The 6,435-nt window shown below is 43.0% G+C and overlaps 2 long non-coding RNA genes across 2 annotated transcripts; one reads left to right on the top strand and one right to left on the bottom strand.

The window, feature by feature from the left end:
- Positions 1-381: 381 nt before the first annotated feature.
- On the top strand, positions 382-5,851 carry LOC141025424 (uncharacterized). Its single transcript, XR_012186890.1, has 4 exons — positions 382-761; positions 898-1,084; positions 1,232-1,390; positions 4,684-5,851. It is a non-coding gene; the product is annotated as an uncharacterized lncRNA (long non-coding RNA).
- On the bottom strand, positions 2,603-5,510 carry LOC141025425 (uncharacterized). The gene is made up of 2 exons (XR_012186891.1): positions 4,588-5,510; positions 2,603-4,148 (listed from the first exon to the last, which is right to left on the bottom strand). It is a non-coding gene; the product is annotated as an uncharacterized lncRNA (long non-coding RNA).
- Positions 5,852-6,435: the final 584 nt, after the last annotated feature.

The following is a 6,435-nucleotide window of genomic DNA, read 5'->3' as shown; positions in this document are numbered from 1 at the left end:
CACAAACTTTAACACAAGTATTCCTCAAATTCACAACTACTCAACTAGCATGACTCTAATATCACCATCTTCATATCTCAAAACAATTATCAAGAATCAAACTTCTCATAGTATTCATCACACTCATAAGATTTTTTTTACTAATCTTGGATGCCTATCATAATTAAAGCAAATTACCATGCTGTTGTGTAGGACTATCAAAATAATATAAGTGAAGCATGAGAGAACAATAGTTTCTATAAAAAAAATCCACTACCGTGCTCTAAAAGATACTCCCTCTGGAAAGATTTATAAGACGTTTTAGAAAGTGTAGTTCAAATCTCGGCACGTTAAGAAAATTCGATCGTTTCCATTTTTGCCCCTGCGCTCACTCACTCACCCGCACTCACCCATTCCCTTCTCGCACTCACTCGCCCGCGTCGACGTCTCCCTGCCCGAGAGTGCTCTCCCTGCCCGAATCTGGCGCGGTGGCAACGCTCCTCCCTCTCGCCCGCGTCGACACCTCCCTCTCGCCCGCGTCAACACCTCCCTCTCGGCCGCTTCGCAGCCTCCCTTCTCCTCTTGTCGCCGCCTCTCCCTCTCCTCGCCCGCGTTGTCTAGCCAAAATTGTTTTTTAGTGTGGTCAGGATGAGCGGGAGGAGCGCGTTCGCCCCCCGCGCCGACGTTGGCGTCGAGGAATAAGCAGGTGGAGGGCATGGCGGAGCGCCGCCGTCGCAAGCACCTCAATGACCTCCGCTCCGTCTTACTCCAAGATCCGGAAGGTAAAAAATGCAACTCCTTTTCATTTTTACCACGCCAGATGGAGCAATCTTGGGATTAAATCAAGATGAGCGTGTGTTCTTGGTGCGAATTTGATTTTGGGCATCTGGATTGACTACATCCGCATCTGCATCCAAGGTCACACATTGCCGCCAATGGAGCAGAGAAAAAGGAGGAGAGCGACACCCAGGGAGAGGGGCGGTAGGAACACGAGCGAACGGCTGTTTTAGATGAGGAGGAGTGGAGGCAGCGATGACATGGTGCAGGTGACCTTCCATCTGTTGCTGAGCAGTGGAGGAGGAGCAGGAGGACGTCGACGCCGTCGGTGAGCACTCCTCTCTGTAGATCTGATTGCTTGCCGCATGCTTGTTGAGTATTGCAAACTTGCTCCTCACTGATGATGATGACACAAAGATCTGACTGAATTTCTCGCATGCCTAGTCCTGAATCTTGATTATGTCAATGTTAACAGGAACATGGAGAACAGTCAATTAGCAGGATCAATCCCAGAGAAGATGCTCAGCGTCCCAAAATTAGTGCAGAAGAAAGGACAACCACATAACCATTCAATTTCTGCATAAGAAAGGATAACCATTTAACCATTCTGATCCGCGGTTCCTCTCCGACGACAGTGAGTTGTTGTTTGTACTCCATGTTCTTTTGCTTGTACTGCTAGTGGTTATGCTTGTGCTGCTATATCTTCTGGTGCTGCTAGATTAATATGAGTAGGAGTAGAGTACATGCAGTAGTTAGAGTGCTTGCTCAGAGTAGGATTTTTGTTGGGAGCAGTTAGAGCACTATACTGGAAGTCTGAAAGTACTCCTTGTAAGAGTAGTTAGAGTGCTTGCTCAAAGTAGGATTTCATTTAGGAGTGCAAAATGCTTGTATTGAGCAAGTTAACAGGCCATTTTGTTTCAAATAAATAACAGACCATTTTTCAAATAAATAACGTGTTTTATATAATTGTCCTAAAAAAGTTTGTTCTATGATGCCAGTCCTAAAATCTGATTGCGAGCAGACCTTGAAGAAAATCGGCCTTGTGTCCATATTTCAGCCGCATGTAAACTACCCCAAGTGCTGGAAGGTGATCCGGCTCAGTATAGTATGCCGAAGCGCGTGATCCACGCACCCCGCCTTGTAAATTCAGAAACTTCAGTAAATTTATAGTAAATTTAGAAACTTCAGTAAATTCAGTACTGTAGGAGTACATTCACTGTTTTTTTTGCAAGTGAATAGCATGTGTTTTCCCCGTTGACCATGTGTCATTCTAGAAATAAAATTAGTGCATATCTAATGGTAGTAGATGTGCTTAGCTGAAACTTTAGGAGTGATTTTTGTTAATGTTAATGTTAGGAGTGATTTTGCTTGCAGTACTTGTACTACTTGTAGGAACATGGAGTAGTTCTTGATCTAGTGGAGTAGTACTGCTAGAGTAACTTGACAAGTTTGGATGAATAGTCTCCTCTCCTTTCCTTGCCTCTCATCTCCTTTCCTTTCCTCTCCTTGCTTTTCCTCTCGTTGCCTTTTCTCTTCTTCTCAAACAAACAAACTCTCCTTTAGTGTACTATAGCTAAAACACAACACACACACACACACACACACACACACACACACACACTCATGCACGCATGCACACAAACTTTCCTTGCCTCTCATCACCTTTCCTTACCTCTCCATACACTACTCCAAAGAACAAAACAACTTGCATATTCTAGAAATTATTCAGAAACTTTCAAAAATTATAAAATTCATATAAAATTCAGAAACGTGCATATAATTTCAGAAAGTTGCATAAAATTTCAGAAACTTTCAGAAATTATAAAATTCAGAAACTTGCATATAATTTCAGAAACTTTCACACTCCATTTCAAACAACACATATGGAGTACTCCATTTCAAGCAACACAATATAATCCATTTCATACTTTCTTACAACACATATGGAGTATAATCCATTTCCACAAACAACTTTAAAACAATATAATCCATTTCGACAAAAAAGACTCCCTGGATGCATTTCCACAAACAAGTCTCGTCATAGCACTACAAGTCTCAACATACTCCAGTGCATGCTCAGTCGACATCTTGTCCTAGAATCTCCATGGCATTATCATAAACTTCACGAGGGGAATGTATCGTAGGCGGTAGCATTCCTTGCCTTTCCAATCTCTCCTTTCGCAAATGTGGAATTTTATACGAGTTTCCTCCTCCATAGTTCATCACTTCAACCATGATGGTCTGAAGTGTTAGAAATATTCGGTTGAGTTTGTTGACATCATACTCATCGAACTCTTCCTGCACACCTTGAATCAGTTCTTTGATAGTCGTAGGGGCTCTGCAGTCGGTCAAAGACTCAAGGGATCTGAAATATCCAAGATCAAGTGCATTCAGATCTGGAGAATTTGGAGGTTGTTGCATTATTCTAATGTCCAGACCAGTTGTAGCCACAGCTTCTGCAAACTCTACATCACCGGGAAGAATATGTGTCTTCGCGTTGTCCTGTTGGATCAATATTGGGCCAATATCATCTGTGGGCCACACTTCTTTTATTCCCGGAACCACTTTGTCTATCATATACTGCCACATTACGTGTCGGTTCACAGTGACGTTCTTGATTTCCATGGTCCCTCTTTCTCTATTTTCACTTCTTCTAGCGGCTGGAATCTCTTGGACGAAAGGCCAGACACCAATTTTTCCTGAGAATGTTACATTGCCTTCAGCATCATATCTGGGTCGAGCAACAACGGTCAGGAACATTACTTTGCCAATACAGTTCTTGTTCCGAATGGTTCTGACCGGGTCATCTTCATGAGGGAGGAAGTAGTAGTTTCTATTCATTTTTGTCATATAGAACCACTTTTCGTCAATATGCACAATGTTGTGCATACTGATGAATTTAGGTCTTGTAGCTGCTAAAGTTGTCTCATCAAGCATCGACATACAAAACTTGATCCTTTCTCTTTTATTCTTTTCTTTCAAGCTTGGCTTCAAACGATTGGAGTGCCTCCTAATCTTGTGAAGCTTGAGTTTCTGGTAGAGTGTAGTATGACTGACACCCAATGCGCGAGCAAGTGACCTAAGAGTCGGCCTTCTATTCAATGGAACTGTGGGGATTTGAGATAGAACATTATCCTTTCCTTTCCTTCCACATCTTCTTTTCTTTTGCTTGGACACATCCACCTCCTTACCAAGCTCTTTTTGTCGCTCTGATGTCCTCCAGATTCTCTGAATAACTTGAATATCAACTTGAAAAATTCGAGCAACATCCTTCTTGTCAGTTCTTTTGAACTTGCCACCCCTACTCATATTCAGCGTAAGCATTGCCATGTAAGCAGCATATCTCAGCTCATCTGTTAGTGACTTTCTTTGCCTTCATATTTGCTGAACACCTACAACAACAAAAGAAAAATAGAAAAATTAGGGAAATTGTGTTAGAATAAGAAAACTGAAAATTACTCTTATTTAAAGCACTAGGAGTAGGCATATGCAAATTTCAGCAAGTTAAATGAATTTCAGCAAGTTAAACTTGTTGTTAAACATATGTTAAGTTCTATGAACATATATTCAGTTTCCATGAACATTTTGGAGTATGTGTATAGTATGTGTAGATGAACATATATTCAGTTTTCATGAACACTTTAGAGTATGTTAAACCTGATATTTGTATAGCATCGGCTAGTGCATACTCCAAAACACCAAATCTTGTTAACAACAAGCAAAGGAATTGCTATTAAAGCACTAGGAGTAGGATGCCTATGCATATGCCAACATCCGGTGCACAACCAAAAGCAGATGTACTTCTATACAAGGAGTATGTGTATGGAGTACCTGTTGCTTCTTCTTGGACATTTAATGTTTCTTCTTGGACATCTGCTACTTCTTCTTCTTGGACCATATTCACATCAGCTTCTTCTTCTCCTGCAGGTGGTGAGCAGTTCAGGTCTGGGAGCATTTTGTGCTGCTACTGCTGCTGCTATGTTCCGGTACTGTTGATGTGATACTGCTTCTCCTCTTGCTACTGATCCTGTGCTGTTGCTCCACTTGCTACTGTTGTTGTGCTGGTGTTGCTCTTGCTGATAATGCTGCTAATAATGCCGCCTGCTATTGATACTCCTGATAATGTTGTTGTTGTTGCTGGTCCTCTTGATCAACTGCTCCTCTTGATCAGCTGTTGTGTTAATGATGCTCTTAATGCTTTTGTTGTCCTAATCCTGAGCTGTCGATCTCTTGATGTGGAGTAATTTGAAGATCTCTTTTGTTATCCTACTCCTGTACTCTTGATCTTGATCTGGAGCACACCTGATTCCTTGATCTGGAGTAATTTGAAGATCTCCTGATCTGGTGTTGTGCTATGATGAGAAATTATTGCTACTGTGATCTATTGCTGCTCTCGAAGCTACTCCTCTTCATCTTATACTCCACTATCAAGCACATGGATCTTGTACTCCACTATAGTGGAATTGATTTTGATCTTGTATCTTGCTAATGTATTGCTTCTCCTTGCTCTGGGCGATGCGAGGAGTACCTGGGCGAGGAGCGCCTGGGCGCGAGGAGGAGGGCCAGGGCGCGAGGAGGAGGACCTGGGCACGCGAGCAAGAGGGCCATGGCACGAGGAGGACCTGGGCACGCGAGGAGGAGGGCCTGGGCGCGGCCACGGCAAGGCTGGGCGCGAGGAGGAGGACCTGGGCGCGCGAGGAGGAGGACCAGGGCACGGCAACGGCAAGGCTGGGCGTGTGGAGGGGCCCGGCGACGACAAGGCTTGGCGCAGCCAGGCGACGGGGATGAGGTCCTGGACGAGCGGGTGACGACGGGGACCAGCTCCTGGACACAGCCAGGCGACAGCGACGGCAAGGCTGGGGGCGTGGATACGGGGACGATGCGACGAAGACGACCAGTTCGAAATTCAAAATAAGGGCATAATGTTCTATTTGCACTTTTGTCGACTGTGTCTGAAAATCCTTCAACGTCTTATAAATCTTTCCAGAGGGAGTATAAGTGAAGCACTAGAGCAAAAACTATATAGCTCAAAAGATATAACTGAAGCACATAGAGTATTCTAATAATTTCCGAATCATGTGTGTCTCTCTCAAAAGGTGTGTACAGTAAGGATGATTGTGGCAAACTAACAAACAAAGACTCAAATCATAGAAGACGCTCCAAGCAAAACACATATCATGTGGTGAATAAAAATATAGCTCCAAGTAAAGTTACCGATGGACGAAGACGAAAGAGGGGATGCCTTCCGGGGCATCCCCAAGCTTTGGCTTTTTGGTGTCCTTAGATTATATTGGGGTGCCATGGGAATCCCCAAGCTTAGGCTCTTGCCACTCCTTGTTCCATAGTCCATCAAATCTTTACCCAAAACTTGAAGACTTCACAACACAAAACTCAACAGAAAATCTCATGAGCTCCGTTAGCGAAAGAAAAAAAAACACCACTTCAAGGTACTGTAATTAACTCATTCTTTACTTATATTGGTGTTAAACCTACTGTATTCCAACTTTTCTATGGGTTATAAACTATTTTACTAGCCATAGATTCATCAAAATAAGCAAACAACACACGAAAAACAGAATCTGTCAAAAACAGAACTGTCTGTAGTAATCTGTAACTAACGCAAACTTCTGGAACTCAAACAATTCTGCCAAAATAGGAAGACCTATACAATTTGTTTAT

The sequence above is a fragment of the Aegilops tauschii genome, chromosome 6 (assembly GCF_002575655.3).
Source record: "Aegilops tauschii subsp. strangulata cultivar AL8/78 chromosome 6, Aet v6.0, whole genome shotgun sequence".
NCBI lineage: Eukaryota > Viridiplantae > Streptophyta > Magnoliopsida > Poales > Poaceae > Aegilops > Aegilops tauschii.
This window is presented reverse-complemented; position numbering and strand designations above follow the sequence as displayed.